Below are 14,357 nucleotides of genomic sequence, written 5' to 3'. Positions count from 1 at the left end.
AACAGAGTTGTCCACATTGCTTGCTTCAAAGAACTCTACTTTCCTATGTTCTTTCAGTTTGGATTCCATAAAAAAGAGGATCTCTGGTTCAATTGTATTCAACTAAAATTGGTGGCATACATCCAATGTGTCAGACACTGGGGAATTTAACATTTAATGACCCCATTTTGTTCTTAAGAAATTCAGGTCCAATTGTGAAAACAAAAAGATAAATGAGTACAACATAATGCTCTAAATGTAGCAGTTGATATTTGTATAAAGTACTGTGCAATCCAGAGGAAAAAATAATTAATCCTGCCTTAAAGTAGTAGAGCCTGAGAGCTTCAGAGAGGGGATGACATTTAAGTACATCTCCTGTGGGGAGGCAACAGGAAGCAGAGCAACTAAACTAGAAGAAAACACTTTAGTCACAGGCAACGGTGCATAGCGTACAGACACAAGCATGATGGTTGTTTCCCTGGGACATGGGAGGCAGGAATGGTGGGAGGCAGTGGTTGAAGATAAGACACATTGCAAAAAACCTCATGCATCTCTAATTTGTTTGTGGACTTCAGTCTGTGGTGATGGGGAAACTTTACAGCCATGAGTACTCACAGCACTTACCATTTGTATCACAAATATTTCATCGTTTGTTTAGTTGTCAGTCTGTGTCAAAAAAGGTTCACTGATGATCTGGGGAAGGAAGAGGCTGGTAGCCTGGAGACCAGTTAGGAGGTTGCTGATACAGATCGTGTATAAAAAGAGAAAAAAGACAATGACCTACACTACGTTCTTATAACTTTTGTTTTCTTTCACACAGGGGCAGTCACCTGTCTTGGGTTATGTGCAGGTAGAGCAGAAGCTCTAATGGAATGGAATGGAATGGAGCCACAACCAGCAGAGGGAAGTCTGGCTTGACATGTTGGCAGAGTTCATCATAAATATGTGAAACTAAAATTCTAAATAAACAAATCCACAGGATTTTATGTAGCAATCAGTGTCATTAACTCTGCCTGCCAAGAAAGGTGTGTTCTTTAAGGAAATTTGCTCAAGTTTTCTTCATGTCCTTGATTCAGCAGCCTGCTTTAGCAATTTTCTCTGGGCCCTGACAAATTAAAAAAGTGGTAACAGAGTTTGTTAGTGGAAACACTTTATCCTAAAAGAAGCCATGGAAGCACATTTAACCATACTCTGGGGCTGAACCAGCCTCACCAACACAAATTCCTACCTCTCAACTCCACTAGCCCATGCTTAATAGTTCAATTCTCTCTGTTGCCCACCCACATCTTTCATTGTCTTTCTAAAACATGAATGCTTTCCCAATCATGTAACCATATCCTCCTGCAGAAAACCTTTTACTTCTTTTGAACCATGGTTCTCAAACTTTAGTTAGAATATCCTGATATTACAGCTTCCTGGGTTCCAATGAGAGTTATCCAGGGTGCTGAATTTGTATGCAGCAGTCCCTGGTGATTCTGGTGCAGATGTCCTGTGGATAGACTTATTTAGAAGGTCAAAGCCATCCATGAAAGTTGTGTGGCTCTCTGCCATCTATTTCTCAACATCTCTTTCTTTCTCTTTCTTTACATCTTCTAATTTTATCCTTGCTGCCATTCTAACAGGAAGAAGTGCTCCCTCTTCCCCTCTGTGTTTTGGAACAAACCATTTCATATTTTCTTAAAAACTCATGTTCTAAAGTGGATCTCCCTTCTTTAAAGCATTTAACCTCCCCATATCTCCTGAATTATTCCCTTTTGTCTTCTAAGCACAGTTAGGACTTAGTATGAGGCAATTCTTCATATGCCCATATCGTTTCCCAGGCTACATTCTAATTTTTTCATTGCATTATCAATGTTCTAGAGCAATTAGTCTACTTCTATCTGTTATCTTTCTTGTTTCCATTTCCTCCTTATTGCTGTGCAGAATGGCTCCTTTTCCATAGAGCTCTGCTGGTTAATGGAACTAATCCTTATTTTTGTAGTGGACCACATACTAATGAGAATTACAGAGAAAGCTTCAGCAAAATCAGGGAAATTGATTTTATGTTCCCTGTCTTAAAGCTGGCTAATTATTCTTGAAGAGGGTAATCTTTCTTCTGTGAGTTTTATCTTTGAAAAGGAACACCACATCTTGAATTTATTATAGCCTTAGGTTTTTGATACTGTTAAAGAACCAGCCTATATATAACATTTTATTATTTTTACCTACCCCATTTTTCAACAAACAACATATTTAGAACTCAATTCAACTCAATACTTATTTATGGAACACATAATATATTTAATGTGACCCTGATCAAGAACTTACTAGAGGTGTTTTGAAGTTTACTAAACTATTACAAAATTCAACTAGAATTATAAAACAGTAGTAGTGCTCCAACTCAACTCTCCAGCCTCATTCTCAATACTCTCTATACTCTCACCCTATGCTACAGCCATCCTTGTTTGTGCATCTATCCTCATCTTTGTGCATTGGTAGTTTCCTTTTGGCTTATCCATTCATTGCCCTGGTGAAGTTCTGCCTAAACATCGAGACTTAAGCTTCTCCTTCTAAAGCATATTCCTTCTTTTCAACTTAAGCTTTCAAAGGAGTTTTCTTGGAACTTCTCAGTATGAACTGACTCTACCCTACAAGACTGTGTACTCCTTGAAGACAAGAGACAAGTTTTATTTATCCTTTAATTTTTACAAACTTAGCTCAGAATAGTTGTATACTATATAAAGGGAAAAGTATTAAATTGAAAAAAGAAGAAAATGAAGTGAGATCAGCCAATGAATTACTAAAAATAGAAATGATTAATATATAATGAATATGGGCATGAAACAAATAAATATATGAACAAAAATAGCAGAAAGCACAGAAATATAGCATACTTTACAAGTCAATTTCATACATGACAATAAAGAGAAAATCACTGATATTTGATACAGTTACTATCAAGCCAACTATTTAACAATTTGAAAATTTGAGGGGGAATAGATTCATATTTGACAAGAAAATCTCAAAATAATTTCAAGATAAGTAAGAATATTTAAAGCCTATATTACAAGAAAAACTAAAGAAAACAATTGTAAATGTACCAGCTACTTGCAAATAATCTATAAAGGAAAATGTTGGCAAAATTGATTACACCAAGATGCCAAATTACCGTGAAAATAAGATAACTAAATAAAAAGGGAATGACTCTGAAAAGCATTTTCCACAAATATAAAAATAAAAAAAGCTCACTATTGATCACATTATAGAGTCTAAATATATTGATATGAAAATAGACAAAAACACAAATAATCTAAAAGGAATTATAATAAAAACTGTTAAATGTTCAGAATGTCCTTCAGAATGCCAATTAAGATGCACACTGAAAAAAATAAAGGTAAGGGTCCAGTTCTCCCCTGATTTCCAGAAGTGAAAGAAAAAATATTTTTAAAGATCTATATCCATCCTGAAAAAAGGGAAACTCTCAATGAATCCCCAAAGCTAAGTTACCTCTGAAAAACAGAATGCTTACAGAAAGCCAGAACATAAGCTAATTTGCTGAGCATTGGTATAAATGTAGCAGCGCCCCATGCCTAGAGGCAGAAGATACTAAGAAATTGAGTGTCTTCCAACAATCAATAAGGTAATTGTTTACAGTATGGGACAGGAGAGACTTTTAAGTGGATTGAACCCTAAAATCATGCACCAGTCAATTATCACTGTGGGTACCAGGGAGAGAATATCAGCCTCTATGGAGAAACAGTGACTACGTGCCCAGAGCTGGCCCAGGCAAGGGGAAACTGAGGATTCTTTTCAACTTGTACAATTGGCAGCCAAGCCTATAGTTCCCAAGTAGAATACCGACACTGGCCCAAGACACTCTGTAGATAACAACATTTGAGAGTCACCCAAAAGAAAGCCACCTTGCTACCTTCTCAATCAAGAGTAAAGCCTACCTGTGACAGATCTAGTATGTACAGAGCTTCCCGTTGCTGAACAAGAACAGACACCCAAGATCAGAAAATACTGAAGGAAAGTCGCCACCATGAGAGTCAGAGAACAAAATGGAAGAACTCAGAAGAAATCAATATTATTCAAGGGGCAGAAGAAAACCTTGAAATTCATAATTAGTTTGTTTAGAAATGTTAATAGCTTACTGTATGCATTAAGGAAGACTAGGATGCTATAAAAAGCAAAAGAACACGTAGGTAATAAAAAACAGCTATTGGCAATTTAAAAAGATAATTGATGGGTTCTGGAAAGGAAATCTCTAGGAAAATAGCTACAAAATAGGCCTAGAAACCTATCAATTGGATTCTAGTTAAAGGAAAAAGACACTTCCTGGAGAGATGCCTCAACAACAATAAAAACTGCCTCTGATAGATTCATCTGATAGATGTTAACAGTAATGAAAGAAGATTTGCAGCTCAGATGAGAGTCTGGAGATGATTTAGTGACAATGCATGGAAAGCCTTTATTTGCTCTGGGGGGAAATTAACAGGAAAAAAATTAAAAGTTGAACAGGATATCAAATACTACATAAAATTGACTTTTTCTCAGATGTGAACAGTAATTATGTAGACACTAAGGTAAGTAATGACTTAATTTAATTGTGATATATATTAATTGAGAAGTTAGGAAAGTAGGTGTATAGAGGAGTGCTGTGAGTCGCACTTTAACAGATAAAAACCTTTATTTTGGGATCCCTGGGTGGCGCAGCGGTTTGGCGCCTGCCTTTGGCCCAGGGCGCGATCCTGGAGACCCGGGATGGAATCCCAAATCGGGCTCCCGGTGCATGGAGCCTGCTTCTCCCTCTGCCTGTGTCTCTGCCTCTCTCTATCTCTCTCTGTGACTATCATAAATAAAAAAATAAAAATAAAAAAAAAGCCTTTATTTTTCTGCAAGAAATCAAGAGATAAACTGAAAAGTTTAATATTGTAATTAAGCATGCTGCTTTAAAATGCAACAAGAGAAAAATCAACTAGAGAATTTCAACATCTTGGAACATTACTTGGGGGAATGTGAGACAAGAATTTGCTTCTTGCCATACTATCTGATTTTTTAAATTATGTACATGTATAATTTTGGTAAAAAATGGAAATTGAATTTTTTAATCATAAAAAAGATAAAGCAATTTATATTGATAACGTGAATAATACTGCTGAAGGAATATAGTAGTCAAGAAACTTTATCCACCTAACAAGAGTTTCAAAGTGTATATAACAAAAACTGATTAAAATTTAGATATTCACAAATCCATTATCATAGAAGCTTCAATTAAAAATGTTTATTATTTTTAACCACAAATTAACAATTTCTAACAAGGACTACACATCACAAAAGAAAATATATGATATATATATATATATATGTTAAAACAATTATCATCTTGTATGTTGTAACATCTGATCTAAAATGAAGAGCCAGGAACAGAAAGATTCACATACTCTACTGAAGAAAAACTTTAAAAACATATTTCAAGTATGTCTTTAAGGGAGAATCTGTCAATGTTTGCATATGATATAATTAGCTATCTAGAATATATATAAGAGAACCAACTGGAAAATGATTTACTAGAACTAATAAAGACTTAGAAAAGCATGGCTTTTAAAAATCAATAGCTAAGCCAGGTATAGAAGAGAACTTCCTCAACTTGATAAAGAATAGCTACAAAAAATCTACACCTAGCATCATAATTTATGGTGAGAAATGTGACTTTCCCATTATTACTGGTAATATGTTACGGAGGTTAACTCCCACAACTGTTCAACATTATACTAGAAGTCATTGCTAATACAACTAGACAAGAAAATGAAATAAAGATATACAGATTGGAAAGGAATATATAACACTGTCTTTACAGACACAGTCATCTTCACACAATCATCATGTAGAAAATTTGAAAGAATTTTAAACTGGAACTAGTAAGTTACAGCAAGGTTGGAGGATACAAAATTAATATACCAAGTCGAATGCTTTCCTAAATATGAGCAATAAACAAGTAAAATTTGAAATAAAAATAAAAAATACAGTGCCATTTATATTAGCACTACCCAAATATGAAATACTTTTGTATAAATCTAACAAAACATATACAATACCTATGTGAGGAACACTAGGAAGTTCTGATGAACAAAATTAAGGAACTAAACAAATGAGATATAACATGAGAAATACTACAGGTTCATGGATAGAAAGGCTCAATATTGTCAAGATGTTAGTTCTTCCCAATATGATCTGTAGATACAATGCAACCCCAATCAAAATAGCAGCAGGTTATTTTGTGTATGTCAACAAAGTAATTCTAAAATTTACGTGGAGAAGCAAAAGATGTAGAATAGTCAATGCAATATCGAAGGAGAAGAACAAACTTGGAGGACTGGCACTACGCAATGTCACGATTTACTATAAAGCTACAGTAATCAAGATAATGTGGTATTGGCAAAAGAATAGACAGTTCAGTGGAACAGAACAGGAAATTCAGAAATAGACCCACATAAATACATTCAACTGATCTTTGACAAAGGAGCAAAAGCAATACAATGAAACAAAGATGGTTTTCAACAAATGGGTACTAAAACAAATGGATTTCCACATGCAAAAAGTTGAATCTAGACAAAGACTTGATAGTCTTCACAAAAATAAACTTAAAATGGATCATAAACGTAAAATGCAAAATTATAAAACTGTAAGATAAATAATGAGAAAACCTAGGTGACCTTGGCTACAGCAATAACAGTTTAGGTACCAAATCAAAAGCATGGTCCATGAAAGCTATAATCAATAAACTGGAATTCATTAAAACTAAAAATATCTCAAGGCACCTGGGTGGCTCAGTGGTTGAGCAGCTGCCTCTCATGTCATGATCCTGGGGTCCTGGAACTGAGTCCTGCCTGCATCAGGCCCCCTGCAAGGAATTTGCTTCTCCCTCTTGCTTATGCTTCTGCCTCTCTCTCTCTCTGTGTCTCTCATGAATAAATAAATAAAATCTTAAAAAAAATTAAAAACATCTCTGTGAAAGACAGTGTCAAGAGAATGAGAAGACAAACTGCATCATGGGAGAAATATGTGCCCAAAAGACACAGCTGTTAAAGAACTATTATCCAAACTATACAAAGAGCTCTTTAAATTCAACAATAAGAAAACAACTCAAGTAAAAAATGGGCCAAAGACTTCAACAGACACCTCACCAGATGGCAAATAAGCATATGAAAAGGCGCTTCACATTGTATATCACCAGGGAAATGCAAATTAAAATAGCAATGAGGTACCATTACTAGACATCTATGAGAATGGCCAGAATCCAGAACCCTACCAACACTGAATGCCTAGAAGTATGGGGAGCAATTGAAATTCTCATTCATTGCTGGTGGGAATGCAAAACGGGCACAGCCACTATGGAAGACAGTTTAGTGGTGTATTACAAAATCAAACGCTCTTATGTGATCCAGCAATCATGCTCCTTTGTATTTTCTCAAAGGCATTGAAAACTTAGGTCCACACAGAAACCTGCATAAGCATGTTTATAGCAGCTTTATTCATAACTGCAAAAACTTGGAAGCAATCAAGATGAATTGCTAAGGTGAACGGATAAAGAAACTGTATTATATCCATATAATAGAATATTATTCAGCACTAAAAAGAAATGACTTATGAATTAAGTACATATCACTGAGTGGAAGAAGCAAGGATGGTTCAACATCTGCAAGTCAATCAATGTGATATACCACATTAACAAAATGAAGAATAAACACCATATGATTCTCAATAGATGCAGAAAAGGCAGTTGACAAAATTTAGCATTCATTTATAATAAAATCTCTCAACAAAACAGGTATAGAGGAAACATACTTCAACATAATAAAGGCCATATACGAGAAGTCCACAACAGGTATCATTCTCAATCATCTGATAATCCTGATATCTAAGATCAGGAACAAGACAGAACACCCAATCTTACACCTTATTCAACTTAGTATTGGAAGTCCTGGGCAAAGTAATTAGGTAAGAAGAAGAAATTAAAGGTATCAAAATTGGAAAGAAAGAAAAAAATCTATCACTATTTGCAGGTGACATTATATTATATAAGTCCTAAAGACTCCATCAAATAACTGTTATTTGACTCCATCAAATAAATAAATTCAGTAAAGTTACAGGATATAAAATCCATATACAAAAATCTGTTACATTGCTTTACACTAAAAATAAACTATCAGAAAAATATTAAAAACAATCCTATTTACAACTGCATCAAAAGAAGAAAATATCTAGGAATAAATTTAATCAAAAAGGTGAAAGACCTTTTGAAAGGTCTACATCTGTTGAAAATTACAGGACATTTATGAAAGAAACTGAAGAAGGTACAAATAACTGGAAAAATATTCTATGCTCATGGATTGAAAGAATTAATGTTAAAATGTTCATACTACCTAAAACAATATACAGATTCAATGCAACCCTGTCAAAATCCAATGGTATTTTTCACAGGAATAGAACATGTAATCTTAAAATTTGTACAGAAGCATCAAAGATCCCAAATAGCCAAAGCAATCTTAAGAAAGAAGAACAAGGCTGGATGCATCATGCTCCAATTTCAAAGAAAGGCTACAGTAATTAAAACAGTATAGTACTGGCATAAAAACATAAAGACAATGAAACAGAATAAAGAGTCCAAAAATAAGCCCATCCCTATCCATTCACCTTATATGTCCACAAGAAGGTCAATTAATTTACAACAAAGGAATTAATAATACATAATGGGGGGAAAGAACAGTCTCTTCAATAAATGGTGCTGCAAAATTGGACAGCTACATGCAAAAGAATAAAACTGGACCACTATCTTCCACCAGACATAAAATTAACAGGTAATGAATTTAAAGACTTGAACTTAAAACATGAAACCATGAAACCCTTAGGGGAAAAAAAAAAAAAAAACAGGAAATAAGCTCCTTGACATAGGTCTTGGTGGTGATTTTTTTTAATCTGTCACCTAAAGCAAAAGCAACAAAAGCAAAAATAAACTAGCAGGACTACATCAAACTAAGAAGCTTCTGCACAACAAAGGAAGTCATCAACAAAAAGAAAAGCAACCTACAGAATGGGAGAGCATATCTCCAAATCATTTACCTGAGATGAGGCTGATATCCAAAATATATAAAGAACTTATAAACTCAATACAAAAACACAAAATTTGATTTAAAAATGTGTAGAAGATCTGAACATACATTTTCCAAAGTAGACTTACAGATGGCTAACAGGTACATACATGAAAAGATGCTCAACATCATTAATCATCAGAGAAATGAAATCAAAACAAGAATGAGATGTCACTTCACATTAGTTGGAATGGCCATTATCAAAAAAGACAAGAAATAAGATGTGTTGATAAAATTCTTGTGCACTGTTCATGGCAGTATAAATCGGTGAAACTACTATGGAAGACTATTTGGAGTTTTCCTTAAAAAAAAAAATAACCAAACTACCAAACTATCAAAAAGATATACGCATCCCCATGTCTATTGCAAGATTATTTATAGTAGCCAAACTATGAAAACAACCTAAGTGTCCATCAATGGATAAAGGGATAAAGTAATTGTGTAACCATATTATATATAATAATATATACATAATTCAGCTTTAAAAATATAAAATCTTGCTATTTGAAACAACACGGAGAGACCCAAGGGCATTACACTAAGTGAAATAAGTCAGACAGAGAAGGACAACTATCATATGATCTTTTATGTGGAATCTAAGAAAAACAAAAAACCCAAGCTCATAGATACAGAGAATAGATTGGTGGTTGCAAGGTGAGGGGTCAGGGATGGAAGAAATGGTTTGTTTGTTTTTAGTTTAAATAAATTGAATAATAAATTTTCAAGATTGACAACATAAATAAAAATCATAAATCAAAACATTATACAAAAAGACCAAGTAGATTTGATAAAGAGTCAAGTGGAAATTCTGACACTGAAAAAGATAGCCTTTGAAAATAAATGTTTCATCAAAAGTTTAAATAGATTTGATAAAATAAATAAATAAATAAATAAATAAATAAATAAATAAATAAATAAATAGATTTGATAGAATCAAAAAGAATTAATGCATTGAAAGATAAATCTGAAAACACTACCCAGAATGACATCTGGAGAGAAAATATAAGAGAGATTAAGAGACAGAGAATACAGAATGAAAAGATCCAACATGTGTATAGTAAGAGTCCCCAAAGAAAAGAATAGAATAGGGATGCCTGGGTGGCTCAGTGGTTGAGCATTTGCCTTTGGCTCAGGTCCTGATCCTGGAGTCCAGGAATCGAGTCCCACATCAGGCTCCTGGTGGAGAGCCTGCTTCTCCCTCTGCTATGTCTCTGCCTCTGTGTCTCTCATGAATAAATATATAAAATATTTTTTTAAAAAAAGAAAGAAAGAAAAGAATAGAGTGAATGGGAGGAAAGCAACATTTAGAGAACATATGCCTATGTCTTACAACCAACGTAAAGTAGGTACCAATAAAGAAAGTAGGAAAGGGAGGCCAGTGGGTGATGGGTAAAATAGGTGATGAGAATTAAGGAGGGCACTTGTGATGAGCACCAGGTGTTGTTCATAAGTGATAAATCACTAAATGCTACACCAGAAACTGATGTTATGCTGTATGTTGACTAATTGTAATTTAAATTAAAAATTTAGACAAAAGTAGAAGAAAGAGAAAGAAGAAAGAAAGAAAGAAAGAAAGAAAGAAAGAAAGAAAGAAAGAAAGAAAGAAAAAGAAAGAAAGAAAGAAAGAAGAAAGAAAGAAAGAAAGAAAGAAAGAAAGAAAGAAAGAAAGAAAGGAAGAAAGGAAGAAAGGAAGAAAGAAGAAAGAAGAAAGAAAGAAAGAAAGAAAGAAAGAAAGAAAGAAAGAAAGAAAGAAAGAAAGAAAGAAAAGAAAGAAAGAAAGAAGAAAAAAGAAAGAAAGAAAGAAAGAAAGAAGAAAGAAAGAAGAAAGAAAGAAAGAAAGAAAGAAAGAAAGAAAGAAAGAAAGAAAGAAAGAAAGAAAGAAAAAGAAAGAAAGGAGAGAGGGAGGGAGGGAGGGAGGGAGGAAGGGAAAGAAGGAAGGAAGGAAGGAAGGAAGGAAGGAAGGAAGATTTTGAGAAAAAGATAAAGTCAATTATGTCTAAAATACACACTCACAAACACACACACAAAAGAAAGTGAGGTGGTTATTAAGTACCAGTCACTTGACTCTATTTTCTACCATGATTAAAGCAAAAAATTATTAATATTCAAATAAGAAAAGAGAAAAATAGACAATGACATAGAGCTGTCAAGTCTGAGATAAAGAAATTCAAAGTACATATTAAAATGCATACAATCTGACCAGACTTAAAGTTATAAATTTCTACCAATTTTTAAATTATACCAATTAGAGCTACAGAAAATTACAGTTTTCCACATATCCTATTGGCAAAAATTAAGGAACAAGATAATAAATAGTAGAGTATGAGAAATAGATACTTTCATGCTTCAAATGGGAGCAGGAATTATTCAAAGAGTTCAGATGTTCTAGCATTTTCAATATGAACTCCGATTGACTCAGCACTTCCATTTCTCAGCTGGTGCCTTGGATATTTGCAAAACAATCTCTCACTTCTCTTAGATCATGGCTGATAATTGCACCTCAGAGAAGCCTTTCTTGATGATTTCATCTCTCACCTTTGTTGCATTTCTTCATCCTACCTATCATTACATGACATTTATCATCAATGGATGTCATTTTTTTTTATCATTTATATCTTCTTGAATGCCCACAAGGAAGACCTTGTTTTGTTTCTTGATAAATCCACAACATCAAGAATGGTGCCTGGCATATGACACTAAGTACATATTCATGAATGTTTGCTGAAGTATGCAGAAAATTAAAAACAACTTAATGTCCATCACAAATAATGTTATATCTATACTATAATAATAATGGCAATTCTTTTAATGACACAGCTCCATTTGTATTGCTATGGAAATATTTCCAAAGCAAAATGTTATATAAAAAAACAAAAAAGTTTCAGAATTACTACTGTAATAATACAGTGCATTATCACACAAGGTAAAGATATATATTTTCTATACTTAAACATATGTGTGTAAATGCATGGGAGGATGTTGGAAGGATACACACTAAGCTGAAAACAATGGTTAGGGAGAGCAGTGGGTATGGGGGTTGCAGGTAGAGGGTCAAAGAAAAACGTAGCCTTATCTGGAATGTTCTCATTCTTTAGAAGGTGATATATTTATGTTGCTCCTTGTGTTATTAAATATTTCTGTTTAAAAGTTAGTCTCCTTAGTGATCACATAAATACAAAGTAAAACAATTGTAAATTTCTGGTTCATTCTTTTCAATGCAACAAAGAGTGTGGTAATTTTATTCATTAAGTTTTTAATATTATTATAATGTTCTCTTTGCAGTATAAAACATCTTTATAAAAAAGTCACAAATATTCAAGTTAATTTCTCTTAAGTTTAATTCATTAAAAGTTCACTTCTTTTACATAGAATATTTGTTCCAATGTTTTTCTCTATATGTTTTATTTGAACACTTTCCTTATTATTTACTTCCTGTTCAAATGCTTCAGCAATTTTCCAGTAGGTTAACTCATTTCCGCATATTATTTACTTGCTTTTCTAATATTTTGGACCGCTGGCCATGTTCACGGTCACTCACTGTCATTTTTCTCTCTTCGTGCAGCTGTTTGTTTACCCAGCCGTTGCTTCCTTTTCCTTTGTCAATGAAAATTAAATTCGTGTTGCTCCACAATACTTCTCTTCTCTGTACCTTCTTATCCTATTTTGGTGGCTCTTCCACAGGAAAATATTTTACCAGATTGCACACAACATAAGATCTCCCATCCATACCTAGCACATATTACAATATGTCTTAAGAATGAAAACTTTTAAAATATTTGCAGAGTGGCAATTCCAAACCTAGACTGGGACATTGCTAAGAGGAGAGAAATTTAGGACAGACCTTTCAGAGATGGATATATCTGAGCTGAATTTTGAAGAATGAGTAGAAGTTAACTATGTAAACAGCTGTCAGGGGAAAGTATGCTTGTCTGACAGAGTCAGGTGGGCAAAGGCACAGAGGTGGGAAAAGTAGTATTCAGGGAAATGCAAACAATTTAACATAGTGAAGCTATAGGGCCTTGAGAATAGCTAGAGATGAGGTACAGGACAGAATAAAGGATGACCTTCTGCCAATCAAGGTTGAGATCTTACCCATATGGAAAAAGGGACACTAACTAACATTCATTAGTTCATGGGGGGAGAGTAAGGGAGGGTCTCACCACTCAGGCTATTGGGGAGGAAGGAAAAGCTGACTCTGGTGACTGGAACAAGCAAGGCTTATCTTCAGCTGAAAAGCAATGGTGAGGAATATAGGGCAGTGTCCATTCTGGTTTGGTGTGAATTCTGTACAAGGGTTAAATATGTATCCCATCTAGTGTGAGAGTGATTTGAGTTTGGGGGCTTGGGTGGCTTGGACTTCTGGTGGCTCATTTCAGGATGATGTGTAACACAATAGAAGGTAGTTCGAAGGAAAATATTATTACACAATTTTGGACATGTTAAACCACAGATGTGAGATCGCCCAGAAGACTCATGTGCCAACATGCAAAACACTGACAAATTATAGGATTTAAATGGTGGGCAAAGGAGGGAGAGTTGTAGCAAAGGGTAGGTTGGCAGAGAGGTGAGAGGAAACCAGAAGAATCTTCAATAACAGAAGGAGTAAAGAGTTTCAAAAGTTTATCAACAGTGGTAAATGCTGAGGAGAGAGCAAGTAAAGTAGAGATAGAAGATGCTACCTGGAACATTTAGGAACATGTTCGTTTTCAGTGGCGTGTGCTACCTCGGTAGAAATCAATCCAGAGGGGCAGCCCAGGTAGCTCAGCGGTTTAGCGCCGCCTTCAGCCCAGGGCATGATCCTGGAGACCCAGGATCGAGTCCCACGTCGGGCTCCCTGCATGGGGCCTGCTTCTCCCTCTGCCTGTGTCTCTGCTTCTCTTTCTCTCTGTGTCTCTCATGAATAAATAAATAAAATTTAAAAAAAAAGTTTTAAAAAAGAAATCAATCCAGATCAAAACTCAGTTGTGTACAGGGGCCAAACAGATTGGGAAAATATGTGAAGGCGCCAGGCATAAAACAAAAGAGTGCGGATTTGAAAAGGGAATGTACACGTCTCACCTAAAGGACTTAGAGGAAAAAGAAAAAAAAAAAAAAAAGGAATAGCCAAGCAAAACAATTATGATGGCCAGGTTTGGCCTGTTGGCAACAAGTTTGATGTCAACTCTCAAAACTTATTCAAAACTCCAAATGAAGATTAGGCCATAGAATCACAAATCCCTTTGGAGCAGATAAAAACATATATTGTGG

At 34.6% G+C, this 14,357-nt stretch overlaps 1 protein-coding gene across 2 annotated transcripts in view; it reads right to left on the bottom strand.

Moving 5' to 3' along the window:
- Nucleotides 1-14,357, bottom strand: part of ST8SIA1 (ST8 alpha-N-acetyl-neuraminide alpha-2,8-sialyltransferase 1) — a 151,009-nt gene that overhangs the window by 9,566 nt on the left and 127,086 nt on the right. The window lies entirely within an intron of this gene.

The sequence above is a fragment of the Canis aureus genome, chromosome 25 (genome assembly GCF_053574225.1).
Source record: "Canis aureus isolate CA01 chromosome 25, VMU_Caureus_v.1.0, whole genome shotgun sequence".
In the NCBI taxonomy this organism is placed as follows: domain Eukaryota; kingdom Metazoa; phylum Chordata; class Mammalia; order Carnivora; family Canidae; genus Canis; species Canis aureus.
Note: the sequence above shows the minus strand (reverse complement) of the source record. Positions and strands in the feature narration are given on the sequence as shown.